This window comes from Moschus berezovskii, chromosome 22, assembly GCF_049115385.1.
Source record: "Moschus berezovskii isolate FMDL1 chromosome 22, NW_MosBer_1.0, whole genome shotgun sequence".
In the NCBI taxonomy this organism is placed as follows: Eukaryota; Metazoa; Chordata; class Mammalia; order Artiodactyla; family Moschidae; genus Moschus; species Moschus berezovskii.
The window spans coordinates 58,547,063-58,559,605 of NC_142481.1; the positions used below are offsets into that span (position 1 = coordinate 58,547,063).

At 46.0% G+C, this 12,543-nt stretch overlaps 1 protein-coding gene across 6 annotated transcripts in view; it reads right to left on the minus strand.

The window, feature by feature from the left end:
- Nucleotides 1-12,543, minus strand: part of WWOX (WW domain containing oxidoreductase) — a 958,567-nt gene that overhangs the window by 715,836 nt on the left and 230,188 nt on the right. The gene's annotated exons all lie outside the window — the stretch shown is intronic.

Genomic DNA, 12,543 nt, shown 5'->3' on the forward strand with positions numbered 1-12,543 from the left:
TGAAGGATACCTTGTATATGGCCTATTTTACACTGTGGCATCTTATCAGAGACTGAATACAGAGCTAAGAAGTGTGGATGGTGAGACCTCAAGTCAGTCTGACACTGAAGCCCAAAGTCCCTCCTGGAGACACACCAGAAGCGCTACAGCAGTCATTGAAGCCACCCCATTCCACTGCACAGCCCCCTAGTACAGTTCTGGAAAGACCATGCCTTTCAGACAGGCCTTGTGTTTACCAGGCCCTCCCGATTTTTAAGTCTGGCTGGAGTCTCCTGTGTGGGCTGAAATGCTACCACTTCTTAGATCTCTCTCCTCAGAACAGATGGGCCAGGCTACCTGCCTGGTCAGGTAAGTGGAAGATAAGCAGTGAACCTGGGAATCCTTGTCTAGACTGTGATGCTGAAGTAAGACTAGCAAGAATCACATGGTGCTCGGATGCTACAAAGGGAATGCATATGGCTCAGTGGAGGGCACCCTCTACCTGCACAGACACACAACTGTGCCGAGATGCTTAGTGTGTCTGCAGCAGTTCACCTCGGCCACCAACGTCCTGGACTGTGACCCGAGTCCCAGGCCTTGGACAGTGAACACCAGACTGATGCAGCTGGAATGCGCACAGACTCTGGGCCACCTAACCTTTCTGAGCCTCAGTGTCCTCACTTGTAAATGATAAATGTTCATTATCTACTCACAGAGCTGTGAGACTAAGTGAAAAGCATCTAACAGCCTGCCTGGAAAACAGAAGGTGTTCCATCACTTTATCCGGAAGGAGGGGAGATGCCCGTGGTAACAAGCTCTTTCCCTGCGGCCACTGTGTAATAAACGGTTGTTCAGGAGGGCAACAGGACAGCAGAGCGGGTGAAGTGAGGCTTCCCCCCGAAGACCACATCATACCAGATCGCTGTTGGACCCTGGAGGATCCAGGTCCTGCCACTAACAGGGCCTAGTTTTGGGGAAAGGCCGTAGAGAAGAATTCAGTGACCTCCCCAAACCCCAAAAGTCTGGCAAAGGCAAAGTTGGCCAAAGTGGATTTAAATTCCTCAGGTAACAGCTGCAGCTGCACACACCTGCGGATTCTGGAAGAAGGAGAAGCATCGAACCTGACCCAGGAAAAGAGGAGAGTGCCAACACGTGGGTTTCATTAGAGCTTCCTGAGATCGGGGAATATTAGAGCCCGAGGTTTCACGGTAAGGCCAGGCCACGGCCCTCGTCCATATGAAGGATAAACTGCCACCAGGAGAAAAGGGCTGCACCTGAGTGATGCCGTACCCCATATAGAGAGAGGGCTCAGGACTCCGGATGGGGAGCAAACCGCACCCCCCCGTCCCCACTTTCTGTCTGCATGACGGATGTTTATCTGTGGCTCAAGTCTTTGGAGTGGGACGTCTGTCAAAATGGCTAGCTTTCCTTCCCCATAGATTCTCGTGCCCTTGAATGCCTAACTACCGGTTCGGACATTCAGACATGACAACTCAAGTGGCCTTTCACCCTCATCCTGCTCCTCAGGCCCCAGCCGCCCCTGGCTCAGAGCACAACGCTCGTTGCCAACACAGAATCTTACGGAGCTTTGAATGGATCGCAAGAGGAAAACCGGGTATTTCTCCTATTAAGGGAGGGGTGGTAAAGACAGACATTGCTCCTCTCAGCTGAGTCCCTGATGGAAACCCCCAAGGAATGTGCTGGCTACATTTTAGAAAAGAATGCATGTACATTTTCCCCCCATAAAGCAGGGAGAACATTCCCAGATGTTGACCCCAAAGAGAAAATTTCAATGAAAGCGAGGGCGTGGCCAAGTGGGCCGATGTGTTCTGATGTGCGGTTTGCACATGGTAAGCCATCTTTTGGTACCGCGTCCCAACGCCACCACCTCACCCCTTGCTGGAAGATAACAGGGCTGCCACCACCAATAAGAACTAAACCAGAACATAAGTATCCAGGGGGAACAAGGGGTCACCAGCCATCAAGTAGTTCAACAGACTGATCCACAGGCAGCGGGTTACTGGGCTCCTGGGGACAGTGATTCAAGTCCACACCCAATTACTCAAGTAATTCCCCCTGCCCTCGGTATCAGGTTTCCTGTCTCTGCTACCAACCCTGAGAAATGCAGAGGGACTGAGTGTGCAGTTTAGTTAAGCCCCGAAAAGGGAAAACACAGCTTTTAGAAAGAGGGTGCACAAATGTGCTGATATGTGTGTGTGTTGGGGGCGTGGGTTGGTCTTCGGGTTGTCTAACAAACTTCACAACGTGATAGAAATGTTTTTATCATGGGATGTGCTCTAAATGAGAAGGCAGGGGCTGACGGGTTGCAAACAGAGAGCATTTCTGAGGGATAAACTGCTGATTGCTAGGTGAAAGCAAGAGGCCCCATCTGCCAGTGTGAGCTTTCCTGCTGAGTCTATGAATCTGGGACTGACCACAATCCGCTTTCTTGGTATAACTCATTTCTGCTGTTGTTGTTGTTGACTTTAATTTGGAAGGAATTATAGACTCGCAAGAAGTGGCAAACACAGTACCCGAAAATGCTCACATACCCATCTCCCAGCGTCCCCCAGAGGGGACGACTTATCCAAGCAGCACATCATCAAAACCAGAAAATCAACATTGTCACAAAGCAATTCATTAGATTCCAGATGTTACTTGGATTTCACCAGTTTGAGGATGCACTCATTTTCTTTTATTTGAAATATCTATGCATACAATTCTATGACATTTTTATCACATGCAGAAATTCATAGAACTATCACCACATTCAAGATACAGAACTCTTCCATCACCACTAAAGAACCGTTGAGTTATTCAACTAAGATGTTAAATCAGCATATGCCATCCAGGACATGAAAAGTTCAGACCCTGTCTGGCCAGTCTCTGGGCTCTAGATTCACAACACACACACGCGCACGCACACACACACACACACACACACACACACACACTTCTAGCTTAAAACACTTTTGTAGCTTGGAATGGCCAACAAGATACGACCCAGATCCCTTACTGCGTGGCTCACACAAGTGCCTCTGCATCAATCAAGATGACCTTCAGCAAGGAAGGAGCCCCCAAACCTCAATGTCATAAGAAAACCAAGGATTATGACTTGTTCATGCCTCATGTCCCTCCCAGGTCAGTGGGGCCATGGTCACTGTGACTGGCCAGGGGCCCAGGCAGATGGAGTCCGGGGGTGTTTCCGTCCTCTGTAACATCACCAGGTGGGGAAGAGAATATGGCTGCACACTGAATGTCATGGGCTGCCACCCTGTGGTGACAGGCGTTGCTTCTGCTAACATTTTGCTGGCAGAGCATGTTCTGCAGCTGTGCCTAGGTTCAAAGAGGTGCAACCCGCCACATGCCCAGCAAGAAGAGAAATGCAAACATGTACACAACGAATAATAGTAACAACCAATGCACAGTCCATGCTTTTGCCCTCTCTACTCTCCAGGCTCATTTCAGGCCACTTCCTGCTTCATAATTTCACTAGTCATAGAAACATTTAGAAAAGACAGATGAATACGGACAAAAAGTATCTACAGTGCCACCACCCCAATATTAACTGTTAGCTTTCCCTATGTCCCTCCCCCTTCCCTCCTCTCTACCAATCTATCCAGCCAACCATCCCCCCACCTAGCTTTGGCTGACCGAGACAACTTCCTACTAAACTCTGAATCTTTAAATGCTATAAAATGCCTTCCCCAAATCCACACTCTTTTCTTTAACCATACCAGTGTACACAAGTTTATCATCTCAGGGACAAAAGGAATGCAAACTTACCTTAAATTCCATCTACAGATGCTGGTACCCACACACGTGAAGCATCAGGCAACGTCTAAGAAGCTGAGACGCCCACCTGCTCCCAGCCACCCCCAGGTTCAGCCAAAAGACAGAGTAATGGAGCAACCCACATAGTTTTCTTCCATTTTCCTGGAAGTCAGGGGACACCAGGTGGTGGCACAGTCCACTGATACTCTCGATAGAACGAGTCTTCTTGGGTTGTTCTTTATGAAGTTCCCAAAACCTGTCTCAGTGGTTCAAGGGTCTACAAGTGCAGAATCAAGGGGGTTCTTGCTGTTGTTGCACAAGACTGCTCTCTCATACCATTGTATGACTATAATTAGCCAAGTATGACCCAGGCGTGACACTGCCTGAAACCAAAGGAACCATACAGGAATCGTGTGGAACTTAAGGAGAAGAGAGAAGATGCTGTCCTCCACAGGGGACAGCAGAGTCGGGCTGACCAGGAGGAGCCACAGTCCAGCCTGACAACAGCTCTGGCTGTGTGGCTTCAGGGGAGCTGTGTGGCTGCTCTGGGCCTTAGCATTCATGCTGAAATGTGCATTTGCCTTAAATGGTTGGGGTAAAGAGTAGATACGGTGCACACGAGGCACAAGGCACAGAAACAATGACTATCATCGTTTGTAAAACCACTGTTAGAACGTGGCATCGATTCTTTGTTTTTCAGCCATAAGGCATATTACCAACTGCAGTCTTTCCTCATTTCACAAAATTTACTTAAGCAGGCTACAGTCCATAGGGTCGCAAAGTGTTGGACATGACTGAGTGACAGAGCACAGCACATGATGTGCCTGGCATTTATTTTTCATTGAAGAGTCATAGAAAAAGTCTTTTGAAGTATCTATCATGTCCCCCATTTCACGGCCTAGAAAACAGAGGTTTTTACAGTTTAAAGCAGCACAGCCTAGACACTGATTCGGGTTTCAAACTGGGACTCGACTGGTTCCAACACTCGTGCCTTGGCTGGATTATCACTACTGGCTCTAGCCCTGTTCTCGTATTCTTCAATGCCTGACACTGAGAAGCCATCAAGAAATTAACGTCCTCTATATATTCTTGTTTGGGTCTATTTTACATCATATTTATTTCATACACTTAGAATTTACAAGAGAAGCCTAGTAGTGAAGGAGAAAATGTAACCAAGGCAATAATTTACATTCAGAGCTTATTGCTAATGGCACCCTGCAAATTCTAATCCAATGGGCCTTAATTGCATTATGCTGGTGCCTCTCACCCTTCCACTTTACATATGCTTGGTCCTGATTTTATGTTCTGAAACCTTAAAGAGGAGTTGTCACATTTACAGCCATGGGAAACACCGGCGATGAGCATGTTACTGACATGACATTATTCACTGAACTACAATACAGACCTAACTACACTGGTTCCGTAACTTGTCAGTATCCTATGTGGGACTTCGTATCGCTCATCTCTCCAGTATTATGAAAGTGATGCTACTGTGGCTGTGGGTGTCAGCCTCTTTGATGAGAAATGCAGAAGCAGACAGGGACTTGCATCTCCTTTCGGCTCTTGTACGTCTCAAAGCAATCCAAATCAGCATCGTGAGCAAGCTAGATGGGAGTCTGCCCAACCCTGAACAAGCCTAAAGATAAAAAGGATGCCCTGATAGGGGACTGACCTGGTGGTCCAGTGGCTAAGGGTCCACGCTCCCAACACAGGGGGCCTGGGTTCGATCCCGGGTCTGGGAACTAGATCCCACATGTACAATTTTGCATACTACAACTAAAGGTCACACACATCGCAACTAAAGATCATGTGTGTTGCAGTGAAGATCGAAGACCCTGCATGCTTCAACTAAGACCCAGCACAGCCAAAATGTTAACAAAATAATATTTTTTAACACAAGGATGTTCTGATAAGTGCTCTTTCTGAAACAGCGTTTCTACCCAAGGAGAAGGCAGAGTTTAAGAGTCTCTTTTATGGCTCTCCATACCTCTATCAATTTGTACACCTCTGTGCCTTTAACCAGGAAAACGCTCTTAAAGAAGAGTCCAATTTACAAAATAGGGAACCAATCCAGAAACAACCCTTAGCAAAGCCCTGGATTTTCCTTCAAGCCTTGTAGGAGAGGGGTTGACTTTGTCATTCCTGACCTTCAGATCAACCATCAAGCAGGAACCTTCACTCCTGAGCTTCCACAAATGCCCGCCCCCCCAAGTCTGCCCTCCCTCCAAAATACAGTGATAAACATGCCTAATGAGAAAATCATGACAATACTTTTTTCATTACACACAGGTCAAAATTTCTGCCTTGGATTGCTGGAACTCAATTTATAAGATAACTGTTTCAATATCTATAGGTGATTGTGAGGCTGATTCAAGGAGAAACTGTACCGGATAACGGCTTATTTAATTTGGTGTATGACTTATGCACCACGTAAAGTAAAACTATTAAAGATGCTTAGACAGTAATTGGCAGTATTTTGCACTCTGGATAAAAAAAGTGCTTATCTTGCCAAAAACTAACAAGAGAGGGAAAATTATTCGAAAACCTTCCAATTTCTCTCTATGCTACGCATTCACTTTGCAGCTTAAAAACAGTTTAAGAGGATGGCAAATGGCACAGGAGTCTGGCAGCCGACATGATCAGGCATTTACGCCTGGCTATTGAAGAAAGAGCCTTTTTTCATAGTGAATTTTTCATCCTAATGTAAGTGATGATTTACGTTAACTATAGGTAAAGCATGGTTACATTTTCCTGAAGGATTGCAGGCAAGTAGAGAGTAGTACAATAAGTTGAAGCATAAAAGCTTTCTCTGTCATAATATTTATTATAATGGCATATAAAATAGCTGAAATAAATAATAGATGACTAAAGGTAAATTCATATGATAAAGAATCCTTCAGCAGACACCATTACTTTTGACTGTTCGAGTTTTATACACAGTTGAAGACTCTTTAATAAACAGGCCCTATATCTCATGTAAGTACTGGAAACATCCACAACGTGCTCTAAAGGCAACAGACTGGACATCAGCTAATCTACTGCATAATTATATCCTCTACAGAAACAGCCTATATAGTTTGACTATTTTAATACACAGGTTCTTAATGAAACTTGTTAAGCATCTGAAGCCCCTTCTTTGCAGAAGCTGCTGATAAAATAAATCCGGTGCCACCCACGCCAAGATTCAGATAGATGTACAGACGAATGGAGAGAGTGGCATCGACATATACACACAGTACCACGTGGGAAACAGACAGTTGGTGACAAGTTGCCATTTAACCCAGGAAGCCCAGCCTGGCGCCCTGTGATGACCCAGAGGGGTGGGCGAGGGGGATGGGAGGGGGGCTCCAGAGGGAGGGGACATAGGCATAATCAGGGCTGAACTGTGTGGCAGCACAGCGGAAATCCACACAATACTGTAAAGAAATTTTCCTCCAATTAAAGAACAACTTTTTTTTTTTTTTAATAGGAAAAAAACTCACAGAGAGATGTGGGGTCTGTTGACTATCTGGTGAAAGGTCAAGGCAGTTAGTTGCATTGACTATAGAGAAAGAGAAACAAGATGTGTCTGCTCTGGCTGAAAGGCTTCTGAACTCCACATGAGGGACCCATGAAGTGTGAGAGATGCTCAGAGGGAGAAGGGCGATCTTCATCATGACACTTAGGCTGGAGAGAAACACACATTACCAGGGCAACATCTGCCTTGGGGGGTTCTCACCACGGACATGCCAGCCCCAGGGGACAGCCAGTGAGGTCTGCACACATTCCTGGTGGAGGGTTGCTCTGATATCTCGGGGGTAGAGCCCAGGGACGCTGACAAACATCCTACAGCTAGTCCCTGATGGCAACGGTGCCGAGGCTGCGTGTGTCGGTTTGGGGAGAGGGACTGTGATTCACCCCAAGTGGGCTTCAACAATTTAAATTTATCCTTATTTATAAAAATAAAACTGGCTCACTGAGCAAAGTACAAATAATACAGAAGTGTTAGTATCTGGAATCCTGCTGCCCCAAGATAAACAGAGTGACAGTTTGAGGCAAACCCTTCCAGGATACATTTTCTACATGTATAAAAAACACTGGGCCACAATGGATTTCTACAAATACTGTATCGTAGTTTATGTGCTATTCTATAATCTGGTTTTTCACAATTAACACATAATAGAATACACCTAAACAGAACTCCACCCACATTCTTTTCAACCAGTAGGTTTACCCAGTAGAGGAGAGTTCAAACATTTATTTAAAATTGATCTGGGGCTTCTTTGGTGGTCCAGTGGTTAAAGCTCTGAGCTTCCAATACAGGGGGATGGGTTCGATCCCTGGTCAGGGAACTAATACCTCATACACTGCAAAGCACAACCAAAAAAACAAATAAAAATTGTTAATCCAATTAAAAATTTATTAAAAAAAGAAAAACTGATCCCCTTTGGATGTCTCGGTCCTCCACAGCCTTCACTGGCTTTGTGAAATTTTAACTTAATTCCCAAAGCTCGATCTTTCTTACCTGTAAAAACAGAAATAATAGAAGAATCCCTTCCCTGGGATTACTGTGGGAACTCAATAAGATAATATCCATGGGAAGCACCTTAAACACATATGCTCTGTTAACTATTGCTGTTGCTGTAATTAATGTTATTTTATGTAGCTTCCAGGTTTTTGTTACTGAAAGCAATGTTGTAATACCTATGTTTTGCAATAAACTATTTTTTTTTTTTCTATAAGTTAAGATCCTGGAAGTAGAATTGCCATGTCAAGCGACATCTGTATTTTAAATTTTGATGCATTTTTGCTGGGTGTCCTCCAAAAAGGTTAGAGCAATTTCTATTCCCAAGAACACCACAGAAGACTATGAAAGAAAACCAAAACAACTGATAATTCACACTAATATTTATAGTCAATTAAAATGAAGTTTTATATCTCTGTCTCTGATTTCTGGTACACAGTGAGTGGCACAGAGTAGGTTTTCAAGACAGGGTTTAATTTAGAAAATGAATGAATGAATACTGCACCACCTGAACCTGGGACAAATTCCTCAGTAGAGATAAAAGTAGGCTAGTGATGTTGGCAACAATGATTTCCCATAATCCGCTGGAAAGTCAGGCTTTTCTTCTAAAGCTTCAGGCCCGCTGGCTGCCAGCCTGCCACTCAGAAGCTGGCCACACTGCCTAATGACGAATGTTAGCCCGTTATGCAGAGCATGCAGTAGCCTTGCAACAGTATCATCATGCCTGGGGAGTGACCACAACAGTCACTTTCAATTTATGGATGAATCCAAATGAGGTTTTGCAGAAGCAAAGCAGCATATTCAACAGACAAACTAGAAAAGCAGCATATTCAACAGACAAACTAGAAAAGGTTAAAAAGAGTATGTGCTTCTGACAGAAACAAAGTTTCCTGCTTAAGGTGGCATCTGTCTAAGCAGCCTCTAGTAAGTTCCAACAAAAACACCCAGAAAAGCAGAAAAGCTAGAAACTCAGTACATAGCACACACACACACACGTCACAGTCAAGGTGTCCCCAAATGCTGCTTGTCTTCTACATTAGCTATGGGACCAAATAACTTACTCGTAAAAAGGAGCTGGAAAAGGAATTGAAACAGCAATGACAATGAAGATGCTCTTTTTTAGGGAGGAGGATTTAATTGAGTTATTAAATCACGTATGACCTGGTTTTGCTGGTTAAAATGGTAAGAGACAGTAAACAGCTTTATACTATGTAAGCGAAAATGTAAATCATGTATGTGAAAGTTACAAGAAGAAAATTATCAAAAGGGAGGGAGGGAGAAAGAAAACAGAGGAAGGGAGGGGTGGAAAAGGATATGAGAGAGAGAAAGACGGAGAAGGAGGAGGAAGAAAGTCAGTTTAGCTTCCAAACTAGGAGCAGCAGAAAAAAAGTGCTTGGGATTCACTGGATATTAAGAAACTGGATCGAGGCAAAAATAAAATCCAAAAAAGAACTAAAATTATTCATAAAGGAAAACACCTAGTAGAGAGGAAACACAAAATGAAATTTAGAAATTAGTACAGATTCACACATAATCACAAGAAAAAGTAAAAGGACTTAAATTCACACGTTAAAGGCAGAAGCCAACTAGAATTCAAGAATGACCTCCATGCTGTATAAAATAGTGTGGACAGAGAAAACCAGCACCTCCCAAATCTGCTCTCCCGGGTCCATGCTGCTGCTGCTGCTAAGTCGCTTCAGTCGTGTCCGACTCTGTGCGACCCCATATGCAGCCGACCAGGCTCCCCCGTCCCTGGGATTCTCCAGGTAAGAACACTGCAGTGGGTTGCCATTTCCTTCTCCAATGCATGAAAGTGAAAAGTGAAAGTGAAGTTGCTCAGTCGTGTCTGACTCTTAGCGACCCCATGGACTGCAGCCCACCAGGCTCCTCTGTCCATGGGATTTTCCAGGCAAGACTACTGGAGTGGGGTGCCATTGCCTTCTCCCTCCCTGGTCCATAGTACTGGGCTATGTTGAGAAGAGACCTACCAGCTGGGAACTACTTTTTCCAGTCCGCACTGTGGTGGGGCGGGGCCTCCAGGTTTCCACCAATAACCTGTGAGTGGAATAGTGTGTGTGCGCGTGTGTGGGCGCGCGAGCGGCCCTCCACCCCGGGCTACTCATACTCAGTGTGTGTGTGTGTGTGTGTTCCTCTGTGTGTGTGTGTCCCTCCATTCCATGCTACTCACTCTGTGTGTGTGCGCGCGCTTGCGCGCGTATGTGTACATGCGCTGGCCCTCCACCTCGGACTACTCATCACGTGAACTGGGTTTCCCATATTCTTTCTCCTTCCATCTGAGGGATGCACACGGTAACGATTTCTAGTAAGGCCACTAGATGCAAGGAGCTCCCATACTTTATGCACTGAATGAGCCACCGCCCCCTGTCAACTGGGGACACCTGATGTGGATCTGGAAACCACTTGGTACAGCTGTTGCCTCTCACAACTTCAAGTGGCAGTGCGGTTGACGGCTCCCTGATGCTTTCACCAGGAAGCAGCAGCAGCACACTGTTGGCAAGCAGAAATGATTTGGGGACATTCAGTTCAGTTCAGTTCAGTCGCTCAGTCGTGACCGACTCTTTGCGACCCCATGAATCACAGCACGCCAGGCCTCCCTGTCCATCACCAACTCCCAGAGTTCACTCAAACTCATGTCCATCGAGTCGGTGATGCCATCCAGCCATCTCATTCTTTGTTGTCCCCATCTCCTCCCGCCCCCAATCCTTCCCAGCATCAGAGGGGGGTTAAAACTCCAATTGATTCTGGAGCCCAAACAGTATAAAATAAGCCTGAAAACACCTCTGAGAACAGATAGCCCATTACAATCCCAATTTCTGAATTAATCCAAAGAGTTCAGGCCAGGAGCATGTATCAGATCAGTGATATAACTTTTCCCCCAAGTCCTTTATTCCAGATAGTGGTGTGCTTGCTAAGGAGTAGAGAGGAGGAGAGACAGAGGTAGACAGACAGACTGAGAGAAGCTCAGAGAGAGAGTCAGGTGCTCCTGTCCCATGAGGCTTCCAGGCTGTCTGACAGCTCCCCCAAGACTGCTACTGAAAGGGAAGTCCTAACAGGAGCCTAGGAAAGAGGGGTCCGTGAGGAGTGGCAGAGTGAGGCCAACGCGACGTGCAGATCCAAAGCAGTGACCAGGCGACCCTGTCCCCTCAGTGCCAGCTTGGGCATGGGCACGCGGCCACGTTCACACCCGACTCCGTGGTCTGCTCTCTCACAGCAAAAAGGGACAGATGGATCACGTGGGGTACTTCTGTTACAAGGCAGCTAAGTGACAGACTGTGTGTTCAGAAGAGCAGTGCAGGCAGCATCAGGGCTGGAGGTCGGGGGACGCCGCCTTGTAAGCGTCCATTAGAAGCCTCTTTGGAGTCTGCGCATGTAAGGCAGCTCGGCCTCGCTGCGCCTTCTTCACTGCTTATAAACAGTGTCGTCCCTGCTCCCTCTGCTTCCAGATACAGATGTTCTCTTCAGGCAGAGCTTCTGCTGCCAACAGGGGACGGGGTGGCCAGAGCTTTCACTGGTGTAAAGGGAGGACCTCGTCCATGTGGTCCCCTTTTTCTCAAGGAAAGCAGACTTTACAGGTTGCACTCCTTTTGGGGGCACCAGGTCTGCAGCGCAAGCCCCAGAAGGATTCGGGGGTGTTCTGGCTGAGGATCACGTTTTCTAGTTCATCTAAGTGTCACCGCTCATCACACAACTAGGAGTTGTCAGACTTTCTGCCCCCTGTACGTTTACAAAACGAAGTCCAAGAGGCAAACGCTCACTGTTAATTGAACATTTAGGAGGTCTTACTCTCTGACAGGTACTATTCAGAGAAGGGAGGATTACGGACTCTGCTACATTTCAGAGAAGGGAGGATTACGGACTCTGCTACATTTCGCCCGGTTGAGCCGTTACAAACTAGACCCAATTACCTGCACTTTACAAACAAAACAAAGGCTGAAAAAGCATCCAAAAAAAATCTGCTTGAAAAGCCATATAATCAGCAGTTGGTGGAAGTGGGATTTTAGTTTTTCTTCCACTCTGATAAGCCATTCCTCCTTACAAGACAGTATTATTGCTTTGGTGCCAGAACTTTCTTCCTAACCCTGAAATTTTCCCTAAATCCAGGAGATTATGGTGGGGTCCAAATGTACTTCACTCCCAAGAATGCTGTTCTTTCCATGAACCCAAAGCCTTTACACTTTTTCTGACCATTAAAATGTTAACTTTATGATTAAAAAAAAAAAAAAAAAGATTGATTTCCACCTCTCTCCTAGCCCCAACCTCCGGAC